The following is a 23,182-nucleotide window of genomic DNA, read 5'->3' on the forward strand; positions in this document are numbered from 1 at the left end:
ACCAGGAAGGGTAGTGACTTGTTGAAGACACAACAAATATTTGTAAATAGAAAGCCAGCATCCAGGCCTTCTAGCACTCAGCCCAGGCACAGCATGAGGGTATCTCCCAATATTTGGAAAACGAGTACAAGGGACAAGGAGACCTTGAAGTGCCCTTCCAACTCAGAAACTCTGATGCACATACGTGCTCACGTTTCTACCCTCCAATCACATTAAACACAAAACCAGTCCTAAACCACCATATCCTGCTGAATCTTGCTATGTGCTCCAGCAGCCTAGACTGTCATTTAAGAGACAGACAAGTTCGGAGCTTTGAGTTCTGAGGTCATCTAAGAAGCAAAAGTGGTTGGGAAGAACAAGGAACCGACTGCTTGGTCACCAGCAGCAACATTCCCTGCGATCTTCTTCCGAGAGGACGCTGCTCTGAGTGCCAGGGAGTAGCTGGCCTCAGGGGATTTGGAATCACAGTCATACACAGTTAAACAGCAGTGGAAGAGGATGTATGTAACATCCACAGAAGAAATGTCACAAGGCAAACGGGCCATAATAACAACAAGAGCTTCCATTTATTTATTCCATTTATTGCCCAGCTGCAGCCTGTGCCCCACTCTGTGGTAGGTATTTATTTTATAGGCTTGATCTCATTAAATTCTCACGACAAGCTTCTGGGATTACTGAAGGTCATACAGCTGGTAAGTGGTGATTAATTGTCAGGGGAGTGCTGTGAAGACAATAAAATACAGAGCAGTTCAGAAGAGCCGCCTATGGATAGAGAGGTCTAGGAAGGCTCTGTGGGGGAGGAGAGGGACCTCCTTTCCTGGAGGAGGACGGTTACACTGGACCCTGAAGATCGATGTGATTTGTGGAAGAAGAGAAGAGAGGGAAAGTGAGCGTGGGTGGTAAGGCAACATATGCACGAGGAACATTGAGTAAACAAATTCCTAGGGAAGATGTGGGAATAAGCGAACACAAGGGCAAAAGCGTGAAGTCCCGCAGCTCACACACGGCATAAGAAAAGAGAAAATAAAGTGACTGGGAAAGTGTAAAGGCAGTTTGTGTCAAGTGCTTTGTAAAAATGTATAGATCTTTTCCTCCACGAACCTCACTTCTAGGATTTAACATAAAGAAAATTTCAGAGACAGTGTGAAAAGTGGAGACAACTAGATGTCTAATAATAGGGTAATTCAATATATTATGGAACAAATATTGCTTTTACAAAACATATTTTTGAAAGATGTGAAATGATCTTCATAATGTCAAATAAAGAAGCAGGATACAAAGCTGTAGTGCAACATTCTTTTTTAAAAACATGTGCTTGGCTATGCTGAGTCTTAGTTGTGGCATGTGGGATCTGGTTTCCTGACCAGGGATCAAACCTGGGACCCCTGCATGGGGAGTGAGGAGGTCTTAACCACTGGACCACCAGGGAATGCAAAGTTCTTAATATTAAATGATATATATATACACACACACATAAAATCGTGTGTGTGTGTGTGTGTGTGTACACCTATTCACAGAAAAAAAGACTGGAAGGAAAGATATTCAGCGTATTTACAGTGATTATCGTTACCAAGTGAGAATATTGTTAATTTTTCTTTAGACTTTTTATGTTTACCAAATTTTATCCAGTGAACATGCACATTTATAGTAATAAAAATGCTCATTTTTAATCTAAAATTTAAAATCCCCATACTCTGCCATGAAATACTATAATAAACATCTTACTTTGTCTTTAAAGATAATTCATTATCTCTTCTTCGAGTTATGCAGACAACTAATATTCCAACCAAATGATTGTTCAGTAATTACTACATCTATGGATTTTTTGAAAGTTCATTGAAACCTGATATTCCTGAATTCCCATGTAAAGCTTTTAGCTCCATGGCTCCCACTGGATCAGAAACACTCAAGTCCCCCATTAATGTTCTCTGTAGCTATTTAGATAAATTGCCTTCCCCAGAACCATAAATCCTAAATGAACGACACCCTTATTTCAGGGGACAGGCACCAAAGCCTTTTTCAAACTCAATGATTTATGAATCTGCAGTTTTCAGAGTGTCAGGGGTCTTTCATCAATACCCTCAGGACCTTCCCAAGTATAGGAACATATCAGATGGAAAGACATTACTGTACTCAGGTCAATAGTTTTTACCTTTATCCTTTCTGCTTGGTTTGATTTGGGGGTTTACTTTTTTCCCTTCCATTGAAATAGTTAGGATATTCGCTGAGTAAGAGAGGCAGTGCATTAAATATTACTTGATCAGAATCCCAGCCTGCCTTTGCCCTCACTGCAATGGGGGCAACATAAAGGTTAATAACTGAGCGAGGCTCCCACGCACTTAACCACAGAGCAGCACCCCATCACCGAGTGACAATTAGGAACTCTCCCTGAATGCCAATGATGGGTGATCAAACAGAGCTTCACCCAAACCAGGCAGACCTCTGCATGAGCTCAGATCTCCATTCATCACAGAGCTGACAGCCTGCAGAGCTCCGCGTGGAATAGGCAGCTGAGTCTTCCTGTTTTACCCAACGGAATGATCTACACTATCAGGACTGAGAGGTAGAGGAGCAGAGAGGGGAGGAGGGGAATGAAATAGGCTCCTCTTTGGCATGTTTGGGCAACAGCTCCAAGTGTCTGTTAGAGACTTGTAAAGAAATATCACACAATGATCTTACTGTCCCTGCTTGCCACTTTATGGCTCTCAGACAAGGATGGTTCTACCTGAGATAGTTCTCTTTTTGGAGGCAGCATGACAATTGGAACAAGCACACAGCCAGTGTGTGATTTTGGATGAGTCACCCTAGGTCTGTTATCTCATCCATAGAATGAATGGGTTGGATGAGAAATGGTGGTTTTCAAACTGGGTTCCTCAAGGTCTTATGTTCCATAGTGGTGCCTCAAAACCACGAAGGGAGGGCAGGGAGGTGGGGAGGTTAGTGAGGCCAGGCACAGCTGCTTTACACGAGCTCATTGAATTTTATTTGTAGGTTGTTTTTAAATGTGCAGAGCATGGTCTTACATACTAATCTCATTTGATCTTCGCAACGTTGTAAGGGTGTCAAGACAGATAGTACCATCTCTTCCAGTTCCTATTGCCATGTAACAAACCACCCTGAGACTGGATGGCATAAGACGACCATTTTATTATGTTTATGGATTCTTTGGGTCAGAATTTCAGACAGGCCCAAAAGGAAATGCTTTCTCAATCCTATGATTTCTGGGACTTCAGCTGGGAAGACTCAAAGGCTGGAAATGACTCAATGGCCGACGGCTAGACTCCCCTGCATGGTTTGCATTCACAGATCTGTCTGTTGACTAGGACACCTACATATAACCTTTCCCTGAGGTCTTGTCACATGAGCTAGTTTGTGCTTCCTTATACAGTGACAGATGAGTTCATAGAGCTTGGGTGTTCTATGAGTGAGGCAGAATTGCATGGATTTTTTATAATCTAGATTCAGAAGTCACACAGAGTTGCTTCTGCTATATTCTATTGGTTGAAGCAGTCCCAAAGTTTCACCCATAATCAAGGGAAAGAACAAGATGGGACAAGAATCTGTATCACGCTGTAAGAGGAGCATGCGGACCTATGGCTGATTCATGTTGATGTTTGGCAGAAACCCCAATTCTGTAAAGCAATTATACTTCAATTAAAAAAAAAGCATGTGGAATGAGAGCATGTGTTGTGGCATGATTGGAGAATATAGTCTGTCAAGCCCTTTTCATTTGAAAGATGAAGAGAAAGAAAGAATTGGTACCTTTCTATTAAGGGCAGAGCTGGGACTAGAACCAAGTCCTTCAGACTTGAGCTCCTTCTACTTTACCAAGCTGCTTTTGGATATGAGTTTATTCTATCTGAATTAACAGGTCATTAACTTAGTGAATCAGTTCAGTTCAGTCGTTCAGTCATGTCCAACTCTTTGCAACCCCATGAATCCCAGCACGCCAATCCTCCCTGTCCATTACCAACTCCCGGAGTTCACTCAGACTCACATCCATCAAGTCAGTGATGCCATCCAGCCATCTCATCCTCTGGCGTCCCCTTCTCCTCCTGCCCCCAATCCCTCCCAGCTTCAGAGTCTTTTCCAATGAGTCAACTCTTCGCATGAGGTGGCCAAAGTACTGGAGTTTCAGCTTTAGCATCATTCCTTCCAAAGAAATCCCAGGGCTGATCTCCTTCAGAATGGACTGGTTGGATCTCCTTGCAGTCCAAGGGACTCTCAGGAGTCTTCTCCAACACCACAGTTCAAAGGCATCAATTCTTCGGCGCTCAGCTTTCTTCATAGTCCAACTCTCACATCCATACATGACAACTGGAAAAGCCATAGCCTTGACTAGACGGACCTTTGTTGGCAAAGTAATGTCTCTGCTTTTGAATATGCTATCTAGGTTGGTCATAATTTTTCTTCCAAGGAGTAAGCGTCTTTTAATTTCATGGCTGCAGTCACCATCTGCAGTGATTTTGGAGCCCAGAAAAATAAAGTCTGACACTGTTTCCATTGTTTCCCCATCTATTTCCCATGAAGTGATAGGACCGGATGCCATGATCTTCGTTTTCTGAATGTTGAACTTTAAGCCATCGTTTTCACTCTCCACTTTCACTTTCATCAAGAGGCTTTTGAGTTCCTCTTCACTTTCTGCCATAAGGGGGTGTCATCTGCATAACTGAGGTTATTGATATTTCTCCCGGCAATCTTGATTCCAGCTTGTGCTTCTTCCAGCCCAGCATTTCTCATGATGTACTCTGCATATAAGTTAAATAAGCAGGGTGACAATATACAGCCTTGATGTACTCCTTTTCCTATTTGGAACCAGGCTGTTGTTCCATGTCCAGTTCTAACTGTTGCTTCCTGACCTGCATATAGGTTTCTCAAGAGGCAGGTCAGGTGGTCTGGTATTCCCATCTCTTAAAGAATTTTCCACAGTTTATTGTGATCCATACAGTCAAAGGCTTTGGCATAGTCAGTAAAGCAGAAATAGATGTTTTTCTGGAAGTCTCTTGCTTTTTTGATGATCCAGCGGATGTTGGCAATTTGATCTCTGGTTCCTCTGCCTTTTCTAAAACCAGCATGAACATCTGGAAGTTCACGGTTCATGTATTGCTGAAGCCTGGCTTGGAGAATTTTGAGCATTACTTTACTAGTGTGTGAGATGAGTGCAATTGTGCAGTAGTTTGAACATTCTTTGGCATTGTCTTTCTTTGGGATTGGAATGAAAACTGACCTTTCCAGTCCTGTGGCCACTGCTGAGTTTTCCAAATTTGCTGGGAAAACCACTAGACCATTCAGGTATGACCTAAATCAAATCCCTTATGATTATACAGTGGAAGTGAGAAATAGATTTAAGGGCCTAGATCTGATAGAGTGCCTGATGAACTATGGACTGAGGTTCATGACACTGTACAGGAGACAGGGATCAAGACCATCCCCATGGAAAAGAAATGCAAAAAAGCAAAATGGCTATCTGGGGAGGCCTTACAAATAGCTGTGAAAAGAAGAGAAGTGAAAAGCAAAGGAGAAAAGGAAAGATATAAGCATCTGAATGCAGAGTTCCAAAGAATAGCAAGAAGAAATAAGAAAACCTTCCTCAGTGATCAATGAGAAGAAATAGAGGAAAACAACAGAATGGGAAAGACTAGAGATCTCTTCAAGAAAATTAGAGATACCAAGGGAACATTTCATGCAAAGATGGGCTCGATAAAGGACAGAAATGGTATGGACCTAACAGAAGCAGAAGATATTAAGAAGAGGTGGCAAGAATACATAAAAGAACTGTATAAAAAAGATCTTCAAGACCAAGATAATCACGATGGCATGATCACTCACCTAGAGCCAGGCATCCTGGAATGTGAAGTCAAGTGGGCCTTAGAAAGCATCACTATGAACAAAGCTAGTGGAGGTGATGGAATTCCAGTTGAGCTCTTTCAAATCCTGAAAGATGATGCTGTGAAAGTGCTGCACACAATATGCCAGCAAATTTGGAAAACTTAGTGAATAGGCTGATTCAAACACTAATCCTCAGCATGATGATGCATGACCAGTCAAGAAAAGTCTCTTCTGGTGGATGGAACATTTTGGTCTTGTCAGTTCTCAGAAAATTGAATTGTTATTGTGGTGCTCATTCTGCGATACATAGAAATATTGACTCATTAGTTGTACACCTAAAACTAAAGTTGTCATCAATTACACCTCAAAATTAAAATTGAGGTAAAAGGCTAGTTTCCAGTCCAGCATCAGGGGCCTAACTGGTACTTAAAAGGATTGTTTGGTTGGCTTTTAAAAATGAATCAGTATTTTATCTTAAATCCTTTCCAGAGTCAAGGCCATAAAAACACTTTTTTTAGACTGCTTTGATGCTTTGATTGTTCCCACTTGGCATCTACTACTGTCTTCATCCATTCTCACAACACCTAAGTAGAAAATTCTTTACTGATCCAGTAGCCATTGATTGGGAGGTGGCAATGCCTGGCCCTGTGTTGGACACAGGATCCAGAAACAGTTAATGACAGTCCTCGACACTGAGGGCTTTGCAACCTAGAGGAGAAGATATCTAACATAGCTAATGCTAAAGACAGCTGACTGAAGTGCTGTTGCAACACAGGGGAAGCAGCAACAGAAACTGCCTCAGAGACTGACTGACTTCACAGGGGAAATAACATTTAACCTGGATTTGGAGAGGTAAGAGCTGTTCAGGCAGAGAGTACATGGGGGTAGAAAAAAGCCCCAAGCATGGGGAATACACATGGGAAACGGAGATGAAAGGATAGGATGTGTCTTCAGAAAGGTAGACATCCTTCAGCATTGCAGGATAGGTGTGAAAGGTGATCAGACAAGCAGGGGAGGAGTCTGGAGCAGTAAGTTAAGGTCATCTTGTAAAAGAGTACCAGTAGCATCCCTAGATACACTCTGTGAGCTTCCCCTTCCTTATAGTCTCATTTTGCTCCCAACTCTCAGACTCAGCTCTCTGCCTCTCCACAATTAAAATATATTCTGGAAAGTTATATTAGTCATTTACATTATAGTATAAATGAGATTATTCATAGTCTATAAGAAGTTCTTTCTTGGAGAGTTTCCTTACTATTTGAAATTTGATTTCACCTTAAATAATAAAAGGCTGTCTCTCTTGTTTGAAAGACTGTCATGGCGATCCTTCCTATGACCAATGCACTCTCTACCCATAGTGAGAGACTTGCAGGAAAACATCTACCACTCGTTACCAGAGACAGAATCCTGCATTCAACTGGCCATTTTTCCAGCTCAATGTGCCTGTACCATCCCTGGTCATTTAGAGCTCCCCTGGTCTCTGGATGAGAGCTTAATTATCCCAAGAGCTGCTAACCACGTCTCCCGATAAAATACCGTCCAACTCCTAATGATGAACCTGCAGAACTTGTATCCTTCACATACAGCTAGCCAAACTCCTAGGCATGGGGCAGAATGTAAATGTTAACAGTCTCATAGCTCATTGCCTATAAAAACTGTTTTATGAGCGTCCAAGTGACAGGCCTGCAGCTAGAGTGGTAATTCCACCTCCTAACACCTGAATGAGATGAGTGTTGATTCTCTCTATGAGAACATGTGGGTTATAGTGACGTGCAGGGAAAGCCCAGACCTTGCTAGCACATTGACACAGTTCGTTCGCAGCACTGCCAGGGAGGAAATGAGGATGCTTTCTTGCGGTGATTACTTTCCTTGTTGATTGGTGTCAGGTACTTTCTGACCTCTTGGCTCATCAGTGTCCCTTCTCATCACCCACCTGTTGCCATTCTTGAAGTCTACCTGACCTGGTATTAGAAGGCAACTGACTATTAAGCTCCATTATTGCTGTTTTCTCAGAGTACTTTTTTAAACCTCTGATTCCCACCGTCTCTCACCTTTTGACCCCATAGATGGGCTCCTGATTCTTGGCTCACTTCCTGAGCCCTGGCTCCCCTGCTCTCCCACTGTGTGATTGGCTTTTCTTTCATCTATTGTCCTCTGGTTGCCAAGGACACTTTGTATCCTCCTATAAGTACGAGGCAACCAGCTTGCTCCCTGAGTATCAGTACCCCAGAAGATTGACATTGAGTCAGCCATGCTGTAGCTGCCACTTTTGTTCCTCTGACGTGACCCTGGGTTTGGGAAGAAATTCTTACATTGCTTTCCTGTGTCCAAGGCTCTGCACTATGCTGCAGTCCTGGTCACCAGGTAGGTCTAGTCTTATCCTTTTGCTTGACCCCCTGCCTTGCCTGATTCCTTCCTAAAGGCTTCACTTCCCTCCTTTGAAATGAAGACCTTGTCTTACTTTTATTGTGCAAACTGTGCCCTCAGGGGCTACAGTACAGTGGGAACCCCAGTCCTTTGATCTCCCTCTTGTCGTGCTCAGTTAATGTCAGGCCACGGCTTCTAGGACCACCTGGAAGACCCTGATCTGGACTCTGTCCATTTTCCCTCTGGTCACTGCATATTGTTTCCTTCCATGGAGTTCCTGCTGCCATCTGTTGCTGGTCCTGCCCAGAAACCTGCCAGATCTCATCTACCAGGACAACTGCTTTGACAAACAACCCCAAATGTCAGTTGCTGTGGTTCAGTTCCTAAGTTGTGTCTGACTCTTTGTGACCTCATGGACTGCAGCATGACAGACTCCTCTGTCCTCTACTATCTCCTGGAGTTTGTTCAAATTCATGCCCATTGAGTCGGTGCTGCTATCTAACCAACTCATCCTCTCTCACCCTCTTCTCCTCCTGCCCCCAATCTTTCCCGGCATTAAGGTCTTTTCCAATGAGTTGGCTCTTTGCATCAGGTGGCCAAAATACTAGGGCTTCAACCCAAGTGTTAGTAGCTTAACACATCATTCCTCATTCACATCAGTTCAGGTGTATGACAGTCTACCACATAATGATTTAGGACCCACTCCTTCCATCCAGTGGTCCTTCCATCTTTTAGAACCTTGGAATCCTTCACTGGTTCCTCCATATCCAGCCAGCCAGTTGATGAGAAAGGAAAGACAGCAAAATGTATCTCAGGAGGTTTTAGAGCCTGGCCAAGAAGGAGTGTTCATTGCTTCTGCCCTGGTAAGTCAGCAATGAGGAGTTCATTGCCTCTGCTAGAACCAGTATCTGGCCGTACCTAGAAAATGAAATCTTTCTGTGTGCTGGGAGAAATGGAATTATTTGATGCACCAGTATCACTGTGCTACATAGTAGAGGCATCTTTTTCTAAGGGTGATCTCCTCTCAGCCCAGCCACCTCCTCCTTCCCCTAACCTCCGTTTATCATTCTGCCCGAAGCCTGGAAAGGACTGGGCTCATGAGTAGACATCTCGGAAGTGACAGAGATGTGAACTGGGGCTTTTGCTTTCCCATCACCTGAGCAGAAGGTGGATCCCATTGCAGGGGCAGGGAGAGTGTGGAGTGCTCTACAGAGACCCTCAGGCCCTACATAATCTCACAAATTTGGCTCTTCTTGACAACTGTCAGCTTTTCATTTCTTCCGAGAAATATTCTCTTTTCCCTCCTGGGCACTTTATCAGAGAAGAGATACTCAAGTGATAGGTGCTTTACAAATATCTAAATGTAGGGAAAAAAGTGGCATGAAGAATAATTTAGACAAAACAATGTAGATTGCCATGGAAACAATCTTTAGAACACACTGGGGAGAAGGAATCATTGTTAACACGGTTCATATTTTTGCAGAGATACCCAACCACCAAACTCAATTCCAGACTATTCAATCATGCTACCTTCAAAATTCTAGGGTTGTTATAACCAATGAGCACATGCTGGTTTTCAGGGAGCCCTTTTCCTATTCATCTAATAATCTTTAATGAAGATAATGCTTTAATTAAGGCAACTTACCGTTTCGCTGTTGGTTCATTTAAAATCAGTGAAAGGTCAAGTAACCATTAACACAGTGAGTTTACTGAGCTATTCCAGAAGTATTTTTATTCTGACAGCAGAGGCTTATATGGCAAACATACATATTTAATTGAAATGTGCACAAGGAAAATGGGATGTGTATCTTTTGTATTGCATGGAAAGAAAATGAGAAACCATCCCTAACTACTCAAATGCAGTTTTTGTCAGGTTTTTCTGTCCCAACTAAAGCCCATAGGTGTGGATGAGTCTTGGTCAGCAATAATGATTCAATAACAAAAACCTCGTGGGGGTGCAAATGAAGAGTTTGTTCCAGGTGCTGCTAAAGAACTGTCAGAAGAAGGGCAGCGGCTATGGGGAAGTCTCAGAGATGTAGGGTCCCACAGTCTAGAGGCTGGTCTTAAGCTTTGCCAGCACAGAAATGCAGTGTCTGCCATGGTTTTCTGTCCACTGTACTCACAGGGCTCCAGTCCCGGCCTGTTTCCAAGGCTCCTCCCCTTCCTGGGGTAAATTCCTATGTCTTCTTTTTTATTTTTTGGTAATTAATTTATTTTAATTGGAGGCTAATTATTTTACAATATTGTAGTGGTTCTTGCCATACATTCACATGACTCAGCCACGGATGTACATGTGTCCCCATCCTGAACCTCCCCCCCACTTCCCTCCGCATCCCATCCCTCAGGGTCGTCCCAGTGCACCGGCCCTCAGGGCCCTGTTATGTCTTCTTCATTGGAAGACAAAGCCATTGTCTGACCTTGTGGTCCCAGGAGCCAACTGAATCACAAGTCATGCTCTAGGCACTCCCAGGACTTCTGGGAATGTATTATATTTATGTTCTCTCCTTTCCTTGTCTAGTCTTCCTAATGCATGACATCTGTGGGCTCAGGGAGACAAGAGCCAATTTGCTTGCCCAAATTAGATGTCAGGTCTTAATAAAATTATGAAAGTTCTCCCTTTCTTTCATTTCTTCCTACAAGTATTTGTTGAGCATATACTACGTGCTAGGTATTCCCTCTGGTGCCTCCAGTGTTTTTTTCATGTATCCCTCTCCCCTCTCTGTGACTGCTTTCTGTATCAGATTTCTTCCTTTCCTCCACCTCTCTGTGACCTACAAACCTGTTTTCAGGGCAGTTCAGCTATAAATCATTTGCATGACTCACAGTGCTCCTCTTCCTAGAGAAATGTGACATGTGATTGTCTATTATTGTATCAAAGATTCCATGTTCAGTAAATCTTAGACAGCAGTTTGCAAGCAGGGACCTTCTCCAAAACCTTACGTCCCACCACTTGGCGACCACCCACTTGGAACATGCATGAGACTGGTCCCTTCACTGACTCCTTTTTGAGAAAATATGCTAACATTGCTCTTCAGACAGAGCTCCAAATCCTTTTCATTGCACACAAGACCCTGCATAATCCAGCCTTCTACTTAACTCTTTAGACTCTTTCTGCTCCATTGGAAGAAAACCACATTGGAATTTTGTCGAATCTTTGATAGAAATACCATCTAATCTTAGCATGTTTCTACTTGGAGTGTTCTAGTCATCAACCCCTTTCACCACAATAACTCCCATTCCTACTTCAAGTCCCATTTTAAATGTTACTACTTCTGGGGAGCCTTCCCAGACTCCCAGTGAGACTGGCATTGGGCTCCCTGATACATTATCTCATAGCAACCAATAATTTTCAGAGCACCTGAAAATTGTTGTTAATTGTTTCATGGATGTATAAAACATCCATAGTTGTGTTCAGTTACTTGTCTCGTGGATGTATACCTCATCAACTGGTCTTCACAGCTGTCATGTTTATTATCATGTACCAAGCATCTGGCAGAATGCTGGGCTCATAGTAAATATCTGTAGAATACATACATGACCAATCATAAGTACTTTGTAGGTAGTAATCGTGAGTACTTACTAATCCTAAGTACCATGCCTCTACGTCAAAACTTCATCAAGAGTTTCCTTATTTATTATTTGGTAATTTAAAAACTAATTAGCTCTGCCCTGCAGAGTGGTCACCTACTGTCAAGGGCCCCTCCTCTTGGGCAGACTCTGTACTTGGATTCTATTCTCATTGGCTCATACTTGCTCTTTCCCAGTTTCAGTCTACCCTGTTAGATCCTACTGGATTAATTTTCCCCAACACTGATCTGACCAGGTGACTCTTTGGCTTAAAAGAGTTGGCTACAGAATAAAGCTCAGACCTCCCCTAGCCTTCAAGCCCACCTGTATTCTGATTCTGACCTAAATTTCTGTATTCACTTATTCTGTAAACTGTTTGTTCCACCATGACATTTTTATTCACTAAGTTTTTGTTTACATTATTTACTTCCCTCAGAAGCACCCCCTTCTCTTCTGTTACCAAGCTTCAATCCATTTTAAGAGTACAGCTTATGTCCCATTTTCTCTGTATGACAATCCCTAGCCACCTGTGTTAGAACACGTTCAGCTGTAAGTGATGAGGCTAATATCAAATGAGTTTAAGAAAGAAAAAGAATTTATTGGTTCATGTAATTGATAAATCCAGGTATAGTGTTTAAATATGACTTTAATAAAGTAAAATATTATCAGGAATCATTCTGTCTGGATTCTGCTGATTCTTTTGATCTGTTGATTTCTTTCTGAGTTAGTTTTACCAGGGAGTAGGTGACAATAAGTTTCACGGGGAGCCCCATAACGCAAGGTTAAAATCCTACCAGCTTAAAAACCTTGGGAAAACGAACTTCTCGTTGTTAAAAGTTTCAACAAAAGTCCTAAAGAAGGATGGGTCACGTGCCCATCCTGAACCTATTGCTATGGTACTCTGATTAACCTGGGCTGGGTCATTCGTCCATTCCTAGACAAACGGGCAGAGTAAACCTCACAGAACTGCATTAACAGACAATGGGGGTTGGGTGGGTCCCCAAAGGAAAATTTAGATACTGCTACCAGAAGGGGAAATGGAAACTAGTCAGGCAAAAACAACAGCTATCCATTCTACCACTCCAAATGTAAGTGGGTTCTCCTGGCCCTGAATTCCTAAGGCTCTTTTTGTCTACACTGCTTATTTATCACCATGGCCTTGTTTCTCCATGGTCACCATAGCCTCAGACACCACGTCTTAATGCCAGTATTCCAAGCAGAAGGAAGAAGGGAGCAGATGGAGAGAGGACTTTCCTAGAAAAAGGATAGTTTCCCTAGAGACCATCCAGGAAACTTGGATCACGTGGTGAGGAGGCAGGGAAGATGAATATCTGGCAAAGGGGAATGGATGAGCTGAAACTGGATTAGCTCAAACGAGGTTCATTCCTGGGACTGAGAACATTCTGAACAAAGGCAGAGTTCTGTTAGAAAAAAGGAGGGGGTGCGGTTCTTGTTGTTGCCTAGGTAACCAACAGTGACTGCACAGGAGGCTTTTTCATCAACTTACCTGCTAGCAATTACTGCATGCAAGACATGACATGTTTTGGATTCTCATCTCATTTCTATGATTTTCTTTTTTAATGGCAGGAACTGTGGCTTGTATTCTGCATCTTCACAATGCTTTGTACTTAGTAGCCATTCAGTGAATATTTGCTGACTTTAAAAATTTGATGATGAGGTATTGAGAGGAAAGATAGAATTTGGAGTGTTTCTAGGGCCTTGTTTAAAGACTTACTTTTTGCTCTTACTGCTAAAGGAAATGATAGGTCCCACATCTGTGTTACGATTGTTGGAGTAATGGAGCTGCAAATAAATCTCGGGTATATCTTTTCAGCTCTAAGTTATATTCTGGTCAACTTGTAAAGTATTTTACTCTTTGTATATATGGCCCATCTAGATGGTTCTTACAGATGTAAGATGAATTTAGACAGGCAATGTATGTAATTCAGTTAACTGGTCTCCTTTTTATGTCTTTTCCTCATATTTTATTTAATAGGGAAATTGCTCTCCCACTGAATCTTAATTCACAATGTTAAGACTTCAGAAATACAGTTTTATATTCAAGAAAGAATTTCAATCTTCTTGCTGTCAAATATACTCTGATCTCACATGGGTACTTAATGGTGTCAGGATGTCAATTTCGTTTTGACAGGGCCCCTATAGGTGGAAATTTCAACTTTTTATTCTTGGTTAATATGGATGGGTAAGAGGATGTTTGAGGATATTTCCACCTCTATTTTTATAGAAACATATACTTTTCCATAAATTTGTATGACAGCAGTATGTTTGTGAAGCACTCTCAGCTTCTGAGAGTGAAAAGTTTCCTTCCTGCTCAAGACCTGCTATTAACTGCCTCCAAATGACTCCATGATTATTGCAGTCTCCCAATTGTTGTGATGCTCTTAATAGTCTGAAGGCCCTGGAATCTTTATTTCCACCAAGAAATGATTTCTTCCACTTATTTTTGGTGTAGTACCATTAATGCCACTTGAATTTTAGATACAGCCATTATGTCTACAAAGCCATTGTACCTTGCTCTTGAGGTAGTGTTACTGCCTGATGTGAGTTTTTAGATGTTTGTCCAGGAGTAGGATTAGACTATACTATTCTCAACACTTTTGTATTATCTATTGATGCATAACAAATTATGCCAAAAGGAAGTGACTTCAAACAACAGACTTAAAACCTGAACCTAACACAACTTTGTAAATCAACTATATTGCTGTTCAGTAGATGAGTCATGTCTGACTCCTTTGTGGCCACATGGATTGTAGCCTGCCAGGCTCCTCTATCCATGGGATTTTCCAGGCAAGAATACTTGAGTGGGTTGCCTCTTCCTTCTCCAGGGGATCTTCCTGCCCCAATGATTGAATCAGCTTCTCTTGCATTGGCAGGCAGATTCTTTACCATTAAGCCACCAGGGAAGTCCCCCAAATCAACAGTATTTCAATTAAAAAAAGAAATAGACACATGTTATCTCACACAATTTCTGTGTGGAATTGGGGAGAGGTGTTGGCCTTGGGTTGCAGGCATCTGAAGGCTTAACTTAAGCTGGACTGGGCCTTCCATGATGGCAAACTCAAACATAGCTGTTAGCTGGAGGCCTAAGTGTCTTGCCATGTTGGCCTCTGCTTAAATGTCCTATGGCATCGCAGCTGGCTTCCTCCAGAGTAAGTGATCAAAGAGAGAGACTAAGGAATAAGCTGTAATGCCTCTTATGACCTAAATCTCAGAAGTCATATCCTGTCACTTCTGTTAACGTTCTCTTTGCTAGAAGTGAATCACTCACTTGGTCATGCCCACACTCAAGGGGAAGAGCTCTGCCACTTTAAGGGAGATGTATCAAAAGTTTTGTGGATATATTTAAAAAGGAGATAGTGGAGGACAGGGAAGCCTGGCGTGCTGCAGTTCATGGGGTTGCAAAGAGTAGACAAAACTTAGCGAGTGAACAACAACCACCACCACCACCACCCTCTTGATTCTCCCCCTTGTAACTAGGTATTTGCAAAACAAAGCAAACTCAGAGGTTTAGACTGTGGACAGCAAAATGGATAGATGAATACTGCTTTCTCAGTCTTGGGGTAATTCATGTAGAATTTCAGCCTTGTAACCTTAACAGTTAGGTGCTCCTCCAAAACTTGAAAAGGGAGGAGCAGAGGTGGGGTCTGGGAGAGCCAAATTTCTTCTTCCAGATTCTCCAATGATACTGTCTTCTATGCCCCTCATGAATATGCAGTGGCCAGGTGAAAGCTTTCCCCAGTGCATGCTCAGAGAGGGGGACGGCAGTAAGGATGGAAGGGACAGAAAGAAATAGAAGTGTTGGATTGCACTCACCTGGACTAATGGGTTGGACACACGCAGCAGATGGTAAGACCTGAGTAAGAAATTAGCTGGTTCTGTCCTGCTGCTGGTTGGCGAAGACCAGCCACAGATCGGGGAGCAAGAGTGAGGTTATGAGTAGACATTGGTCCTGGGATTAAGAAGTGCCAGAGCCTTCTGCTGAAATCATCCGCAGCACCGCCAAGAGATATACAGGATCCGTGGGCAGAATTCAAGCCTTGGATCTTGAAAACAGAAACCATGGTGGTTCTGGCTCCCTGGCAGTTCTTAACACACAATGTGCTGGTACAGCACTTGGTACCAGATGGAGAGGTTGCAAGGATAGGGCATGACTCTGAGGCCACAGAGCAAAGCATCATGCTACAAAGACAGATGGTGAGAGGGGTGCCCCTGTCTGTGGTGGCTTACTGCCTTTTTGGTACTCATCCTGCCTGTGTACCCTTCACACTGGGCCTCTTCAGGAGCTTCTATTTCCAAAGCATTTTAATTTAGAAGTCAAATGTGAGTATTCCAAGCTCCAATCTAGGCTAAGAGTGCTTCACAGCTTTTCTCTTTTCTCACATTTAGAGACATCTAGGTTTCTGATACACTGATAAATAAGGGAGTTATAGAATAGTACACTTTGTGAAACAAGGCACTGGAAAGAAGATGCCACAAAAGGAGAGAGTGGAGTCAAGAATAGAGTTTTCTTTCCAGTACATTCCTGCCATTAAGATACCAGTGCAAGGGCTTCCATGGCAACTCAGTGGTAAAGAATCCACTTGCCAATGCAGGAGACACAGGTTCGATCCCTGATTGAAACCTTATGGCGTGGTAGCTGACTTCCTCCAGAGGTTTCCTCTAGAGTGAGTGATCAAAGAGACAGACTAAGGAAGAAGTTGCAATGTCTCTTATGACCTAACCTTGGAAATCATACATTGTCAATAATTCTGCCATGTTCTCTTTGCTGGAAGTGAATCACTCACATCCAACAAGATCCCACATGCTGCAGAGCAACAAAGCCTACACGCCACAACTATTGAACTGTGCTCTAGAGCCCGGGAACCACGAATACTGAGCCCATGGGCCCTAGAGTCTGTGCTCTGCAATGAGAGAGGCCACTGCAATGAAAAACCCAGGCACCACAACTGGAGAGTGGCCCCTACTCGCTGCAGCTAGAGAAAAACCTGCATGCAACAACGAAGATCCAGCACAACTGGATTTTAATTTTAAAATTACAACATTTAAGAAAGATACCAATGCAAGAGGAGGTGGGAAATAGAAAATAAACAGATTTATATTTCAAGAAACAGATATACTATATATGTCATTGCCCGACGAAAGACATGCAGGGGCTCTGCTGCTATCCGCTATCACCTTAGATGCAGGTGGGAGGGGCTTCCTTTTAAGGGGCCCTGCTCTGGTCCTTCTCCAGCTGTATTCCTACACAGGAGTCCCTCAAACCAAAGCCAGCTGCAGCTGACTTCACCCCTTTAGACCTCGTTCCAGGTAACTGGAAGGCAAAATTCTCTGCCCCAATGGTCCTGAGCCTGCTTCCAGGGCTTTTATGAGCTTCCTCCCCTAGATCTGAAGTATAAACTCCTGGACTCATGGAATGGCTGCTGCTGCTGCTGCTGCTAAGTTGCTTCAGTCGTGTCCGACTCTGTGCGACCCCATAGATGGCAGCCCACCAGGCTCTGCCGTCCCTGGGATTCTCCAGGCAAGAACACTGGAGTGGGTTGCCATTTCCTTCTCCAATGTGTGAAATGGCTAAGAGATTACAATTTTATAGAGGGAAAAGTGGGAATGGAGCATGGACATGTAGGCTGGGGTACCCGTGGAGTGGGGTTACTTTGCAGCGTGCAGCTGAACTGTGGGAGGCAAAGAGGGTAAGACCACTCTATGTGAGGACCAGCTCTCTTTTCCAAGAAGAAGTCCTAGAATCCTAAGTTTGGACATGGTCTTCCAAGTTGTTAGCTAAGTTTGTCTAGGCAAAGGAAGATATATATAGGACTTCCCTGGTGGTCCAGGGGTTAAGACTCTGAAGTTTCACTACAGAGGACACAAGTGTGTATTGTCACCCTGCTTATTTAACTTATATGCAGAGAACATTATGCGAAATGCCGGGCTGGATGAAGCACAAGATGGAATCAAGATTGCTGGGAGAACTATCAATAACCTCAGATACACAGATGACACCACCCTTATGGCAGAAAGCAAAGAAGAACTAAAGGGCCTCTTGATGAAAATGTAAGAGGAGAGTGAAAATTTTGGCTTAAAACTCAACATTCAGAAAACTAAGATCATGGCATCCAGTCCCATCACTTCATGGAAAATAGACAGGGAAACAGTGAGAGACCTTTTTTGGGTTCCAAAATCACTGCAGATGGTGATTGCAGCCATGAAATTAAAATATGCTTGCTCCTTGGAAGAAAAGCTATGACCAGCCTAGATAGCATATTAAAAAGCAGAGACATTACTTTGCCAACAAAGATCCGTCTAGTCAAGGCTATGGTTTTTCCAGTACTCATGTATGGGTGTGAGAGGTGGATCACAGAGAAAGCTGAACGCTGAAGAATTGATGCTTTTGAATTGTGGTGTTGGAGAAGACTCCTGAGAGTCCCTTGGACTGCAAGGAGATCCAACTAGTCAATCCTAAAGGAAAATCACTTCTGAATATTCATTGGAAGGACTGATGCTGAAGCTGAAATGCCAATACTTTGGCCACCTGATGTGAAGAACTCACTCACTGGAAAAGACCCTGATGCTGGGAAAGACTGAAAGCGGGAGGAGAAGGGGACGACAGAGGATGAGATGGTTGGATGGCATCACTGACTTGATGGACATGAGTTTGAGTAAGCTCCAGGAGTTGGTGATGGATAGGGAAACCTGGCGGAGAAGGCAATGGCACGCCACTTCAGTCCTCTTGCCTGGAAAATCCCATGGATGGAGGAGCCTGGTAGGCTGCAGTCCATGGGATCGCTACGAGTCGGACGCGACTGAGTGACTTCACTTTCACTTTTCACTTTCTCACAATGGAGAAGGCAATGGCAACCCACTCCAGTGTTCTTGCCTGGAGAATCCCAGGGACGGCAGAGCCTGGTGGGCTGCCATCTATGGGGTCGCACAGAGTCGGACACGACTGAAGCAACTTAGCAGCAGCAGCAGCAGCAGCAGGGAAGCCTGGTGTGCTGCAGTCCATGGGGTTGCAAAGAGTCGGACACGACTGAGTGACTGAACAACTGAACTGAACTGATACATATATATATATATATATATGCACACACACACACACACACACACACAAAACGTACATATCTGGAGTAGGAAATGGCAACCCACTCCAGTATTCTTGCCTGGAAAATCCCAAGGACAAGGAAAGCTGGCAGGCTAAAGTCAATGGGGTTGCAAAGAGTCAGACACAACTGAGCAACTAGGCATATATATGTTAAATTTATAGTTTGTTAGCTTGTTTTATAACTTTTCATACTATTTAGACATTTGATATGTGAGCCCCCTTGTGTAGACTTTTGTAAGCCCTACAACTGCTAGGGTTGGCTCTGGTATCTCATTTGATACAGAATCAAGTTGAATTAGCTTGGCCTGGTTTTTTAAGGCCTTTTACTATTGGTTCTTCCCTAAACTTACCTTCCACTACTCTTCTGCAGGAATCCTCCGTGGGCCAGTCTGGTCCACTCAGATCCAGGCTTGGCCTACATCCTCTCCTCTGTGCTCAGGTTCACTCTGTTTTCTCTGAAAAACCTTTGCTTCTGCTCTGCATTTGTATAGGCCAACTACTATTTAAACACCCAGCCTCACAGTCATGTTTCCTCCTCTGGATTCTTCTAACAGCTTGTTTCTGAACCACTCATTGACACTCAAAGTGTGGAACTGTGTGTGGAAGCCATTTTTCTTTTCATGTACAAGGTATATAGCTATAAGCAGATGCCAATATGCAACAGTTTTTAAACGAGGAAAGAGTATCCAAAAAACAAACAAACAAACAGAAGAGTAGCTAAAGAATCTGGAGAAAGTAGTTAGGCAAGTAACCAAGGAGGAGATGGCTGGCATTGTCAAAAGGCTGCAGAGTGGTCATTGGGAAAGATGCCCCAAAATAGAAAGAGAAATGAGGTCCTTTGTGACTACTGAAAGATCAGCCCATTGTGTGGGTGTAAACAGCATTGCAGTAGGGAAAATAAGAGATGAAAAGTAAAGACAACAAAGTCAATTTAAAGAGTTATCTGAAAAGGCAGAGGATGTTGGGTTGTTTTGTTCTGTGCAAAGGATGGAACAAATGTGTCTGTGGGAAAAAAGAGCTAGATTAGAGGGGAACAGTGATATCAGGGAAAGGATAGTTTGATTAATTAAAATCTGGGAATGGCGGCCATCCGGGGCACAGGTGCAGGGATTAACCTTGATCAAGTGAAAGGACTTGTGGTAAAGGGAATGAATGCAGACTATAGGACAGATGTCCTAATCAAGAGACTGGACTTAAGGGTGAAGAAATTGGCTGTCACTATGGAGGAAAGGCTAGGAAAGCCTGAATTTTCTGGAGCAGGTCTAAGATTTCTTACATAGTTGGTCACCGTATCTGTGGATTCAATCAATCATGATATTCAGGGAAAAAATTCCAGAAAAGTTCTAAAAAGTTGCAGCAGCAACTATTTACATAGTATTTACATTCGGACACCACTGAGCAACTTCACTTTCACTTTTCATTTTCATGCATTGGAGAAGGAAATGGCAACCCACTCCAGTGTTCTTGCCTGGAGAATCCCAGGGATGGGGGAGCCTGGTGGGCTGCCGTCTATAGGGTCGCACAGAGTCGGACACGACTGAAGCGACTTAGCAGCAGCAGCAGGTATTATAAGTAATCTAGAGACAATTTAAAGTATATAGGCGATAGGTTACATGCAAATACTACAGTCATTTTTACACAAAGGACTTGAGCGTCCACTATTTTAGTAGCTGCAAATATCCTGGAACAAACACCTCAGGATATTGAGAGAAGACTGTATTTAAATATCATATTCTTCAGTCTTTCTTTCTACATTTATTCAGTGCCCTGAGTGTGCCAGACACTGGTGTCCACAGAGATACAACTTTTCATGTAATTTTGGAATTTGTTATAACGATGACTCAGTGAGATTTACTTTTTACTCTTCTAGAAGGCTTTCAGTATAAATAAACACCAGTCGGAAGGGAGTCTTTTGTCAGACCAGACGACCCGAGCAGGGGTTGAGAAAACACGGGCATCTCAACAATGGCGCCCTGTTAGAGGTGGAAAGGGAGGAGAGGCCCAGAGAGGGGGAAAAACAGGTTTAGACCTGGGTAACCCGAGGAGGGTGCGCCTTCAACCAGGAAGAAGTGTGCCTCTTAAGCACTTCAGGCCGCGCTGTAACCAAGGGTAATAGCGCTTCAGCTCACGGCAGTGTGAAAACCACCTTCTTCCCTAACCAGATAGATCTACGGAGCCTGACTAGGACTAGACAGAAGCCAAGATTCTCCATCCAAGATTCCTTCCCAAGCTCTGCCCCTGACTACTTAAATGTCACTGATCTTGCCCCTAGTTTATTGATGCGGGGCGGGGGAGAGAAGAAGCGGTGGGAGAATCACCTTTCCTATTTTGCGATTGGTAGTATTAGGCTCTAAGTCCCGCCTCCCACGCTGCCGCCAACAGGCTCTCAGAGTTGTCACTCGATTCACTGCATCCGCCCCTCGCCGTGGCCCCGCCCCACTCTGTGGCTGGGATCTCGCGGGAAGAGCGGCGGGTACGGCTGTAGCTCTGTCTCCAAGCTGCGCGCGGAGCGGGAGGGATCTCCTCACACAAGCGCTTCCTCGCGGAGGGGTTGGAGCTGCGGCAGACGCAGGCCTGGGCCGCCCCTTCTCTGCCGCCTCCTTCTCTTCCTCAGGGTTCCCCGGTCCGCTTGCCCTACGACGCTGCCCAGGTGAGGAAGCCCGGAGCGCGTCTCCGCTGAGGAGCGGTCGGGGAGCGGGGACACGGAGCAACCGGGGCAGGCGGGCTCCTGACGGGGGCGGCTCCGCGGGCAGCGCGGCGCTGCCTGGTGTGCGCGAGGCTTGGCGGGGTTCGGAGTGAGGAGGGCGAGGACGCGGTGGGGTGGGATCCGGGTGCGGACGCCCAAGGACGGTGAAGCGGGTGCCAGGGCTTCTCCGTGTTAGGAGGCGGTTTATTGGGGGTCTGGGGTCTCTTCCGGCTTGGGGTTCGGCTGGGTGGCAGCGGTTTGGGTCCCGGGTCTTTGGGGTCGAAGGAGATTTACCAGGATCCTTGAGGTGGTATAGCGGGGTTCCGGGACAAGGGGTCCTTTTATCGCGGTCTCAGGCTCTTTTAGGGACAGAGGATTCAGTTTTAGCAAGGTCCTAGGTCTCTGAAGGGGCAGATGTACCGGGTCTTGGGGGTACTTTGAGCAGGAGTGGGCTTCTTTTCTCACATTCCTGGGATAAAGAAGCAGTGTATTGGGGTTCTGTCTGTTTATCGGGGTCTTCGGGCGGGAGGGCGGTGTATCTGCGTCCTGCAGGGGCCGGGACCGCCTTGGTGGGCTGCTGGGGGCGGAAGGGTTTACGGCGGAGACCAGCGTCTTTATTGGGGTTTCTAGTTTGCCCAGAGGGGGGCGGTAACTTGGCATGGTCCCCAGTTTTTTCGGGGGCGACAGGGCGAGTTAGCGGGTCCCCGGGAGATCTCGAAGGGAGGGCGCGGCTCTGCAGGCGCTGGATCGGCTCGTGGCGGGAAGGGAACTCTGGTGACATCTCGAGTTCACAGTCTGTGGCTGGTCAGCATCCTGGAACAGATCTCTTTCTAGATGAGATTTACTCAATGCTTAGTTGAAGGATTGATTCGTGTTGTTGCCTAGTTGGAGAAATAGTGGGATTGTTCTGCAGTTTTCTTCTCTCTGCCCCGGGATCCCTGTGGGGGCGTGCTGATTTCTCTCCTCTGGGAACCAGAGTGGCAGACAACACCTTAAGTGGGCATGTAGACTTGTAGGTTCTTAAGGCGGCGAATGTCCTCCGGGTGAGCGTGGAAGCCACTGAAGATAGAGAAGGCTGTGGGGTTTTGGCTTCCTTTCCTAGGTTAGGGTCCACTTTGCTGATCCTGCATTATTAGGTCTGTCCTGAAGTCCTGCCCGAGTGTTAGGCAGTCAGGTATGCTGGAAAGTGTGTTCTGGCTTCTCTCTGTCGTTTGAAAAGCATTTGTGTAGAGGAATCGGTTCAAGTTCAGCCTCCAAGTAACGCATTGAAATTCGAAGTTCCAAAGCTAGAGCTTTGCAAAACCGTGGTTTGAGACCTGTAAGGATGGCTAACAGAACACTTTTTAAAGAATCCTGCTTAACAGTTTTATTGTATACAGTTAGTCTTGACTCATATGCAGAGTCCTTGGTAACTAGCCCAAACTTAGATGGAATTCAAATAAAATGACCTGTATACATGCATATGTTCTTTTTTTTTTCTTTAAGTCAGAAAGTCTGCTTTAGCTTGACAGTTCCCCTGGTTAGATAGCTCCTTTATCATAGAGGCCTGTAAATCAAGTCTGATGTGGCTTGATTTGATGGAACCTGTACTTATAGTAATTCTGTAATTTGGGATAAAC

The 23,182-nt window shown here is 44.3% G+C and overlaps 1 protein-coding gene across 2 annotated transcripts in view; it reads left to right on the forward strand.

The window, feature by feature from the left end:
* The first annotated feature begins 21,325 nt into the window (after nucleotides 1–21,325).
* Nucleotides 21,326–23,182, forward strand: part of GLCE (glucuronic acid epimerase) — a 109,732-nt gene continuing 107,875 nt past the window's right edge. The window contains exon 1 of one of the 2 annotated variants that reach the window (XM_070796986.1): nucleotides 21,326–21,527. The gene's annotated coding sequence lies outside the window, so the exon portion shown is untranslated. The remainder of the gene's footprint in view (nucleotides 21,528–23,182) is intronic. The other variant, XM_019968190.2, reaches the window with a different exon arrangement.

The sequence above is a fragment of the Bos indicus genome, chromosome 10, assembly GCF_029378745.1.
Source record: "Bos indicus isolate NIAB-ARS_2022 breed Sahiwal x Tharparkar chromosome 10, NIAB-ARS_B.indTharparkar_mat_pri_1.0, whole genome shotgun sequence".
NCBI classification, from domain to species: Eukaryota; Metazoa; Chordata; class Mammalia; order Artiodactyla; family Bovidae; genus Bos; species Bos indicus.